Raw genomic sequence first — 1,764 nt, 5'->3', positions numbered from 1 at the left:
ACTTACCTAAGAAAATCACCAGATGATTTTCAAAGAAAGTAAAGCTGTGCACATCTGCACTTCATTATGTTTCTTTGAATATTGTTTCACAAAAATTATGAAGTGAGTACTGTCAAAGTGCTAGTAAATTAGGACTGCTTACACTGTTTAAACAGTATTTCTCAGCACTTGTCTGCTTCCATAATTAATTTGTAATTGTTTCATTGTTGCTAGTGGTACCTTATTTTGGAAGTGGAATTCTCACTGCTTGTCTATTAATTTATTATTTCTCTAAATTTATTCATTTTCTTACACTGTCGTCCATTTTTGTATTGTAACCGAGAGACCCCTTCAGTGTGGTTTCCCGTCACCACATCATCCACGAACCATCACCGCAGTCCCTGGTGCTTTTCCCTCCCCTGTTTTCACCCCTCTCTCTCCCTCTTGCTTGCTACGTGCATCAAATCTGTGATCAATGTGCAACCTTTGACTTTTTCTTGGCATTTTGTTTGGTTTTTATGTATTCCACATATAAGTAAAACCGTCCAATATTTATCTTTTTCCTTTGACTTACTTGCTTAGCATAATCCCTTCCAGCTCCATTCATGTTGCCATAAATGGTATGAGTTTGCCTTTTGTGATTGCTGAGTAGTATTCCATTGTGTGTATATATATATATATATATATATATATATATATATATATATACCACAACTTTTGGATCCCTTAGTCTGTTTGGGGGCATTTGGGTTGTTTCCATATTTTTCCTATTGTAAATAGTGATGCAGTAAATATAGGAGTGCAGGTTTTCTTTCGAATTCTTGTTTTTGTGTTCTCTGTGAGGATTCCTAGGAGTGGGATCACTGTCATATGGAGACAGAGTTTCAGTGTTTTGTGGGGCCTCCATGCAGCTTTCCATTGTGGCTGGACCAGTTTCCTGTCCCACTAGCAGAGTAAGAGGGTTCCTTTTTCTCCACGTCCTCTCCAGCATTTTTTGTTTCTGTTTTGTTTTGTTTTTTTAATTATAGGCAATTCTTACCATTGTGAGGTGGTGCCGCATTGTGGTTTTGATCTACATTTCCCTGGTAATTAGGGATGTTGAATAATTTTACATATGGCTGTTGGCCATTTGCCTTTCTTCTTAGGAGAAGTGTCTTTTTGGCTCTTCTGTCCATTTTTTTTTAAAGGACGTTGCTTGCCATATCATGGAACAGATGTGAGATTTATTTATTTATTTATTATTTTTATTTATTTATACAAGAACCGGGTACAGTTAGTAGAGCGGGAGGGTGAGAGAATTCACCAGAGCCAGAGCGGGGAGCAGAACAGGCAGAAGGACCGAAGTACACTGCTGAGGGGAGCAGCGGGTGGCAGGAGAGGTCTGAGTGCCATGTGGGACCCTCCTCCGGTGCCCGGGAGCAGCTGGGGATCAAACCAGCGCTGCGAGGCTGCAGGCAGTTTCACAACCCAGCGCTCAACCGCTGTGCCACCGGGGAGGCCCTCTTCTGTCCATTTTTGACTCTGTTTTCACTTTGTTTTTGTTCACTTATGTTAGATCTTTGCAGATCTTTGTCAGTCCCATATCCATTGAATGGTATGCAAATGTTTTTTCCCATTCAGTAGGATGTTTCATTGTTTTGTTACTGTCTTTTGCGCTCAACTGCTGCGCCACCCGGGAGGCCCTATTTGTGGGTTTGGTTTTTTTTTGTGATTCCATATGAATTTCATCAATATTGTTCTATTTCTTTGATGAATGCCATTGAGATTTTTTTATTGGAATTGCAC

The sequence above is a fragment of the Talpa europaea genome, assembly GCF_964194135.1.
Source record: "Talpa europaea genome assembly, chromosome: 8".
Taxonomy (NCBI): Eukaryota; Metazoa; Chordata; class Mammalia; order Eulipotyphla; family Talpidae; genus Talpa; species Talpa europaea.
This window is presented reverse-complemented; position numbering follows the sequence as displayed.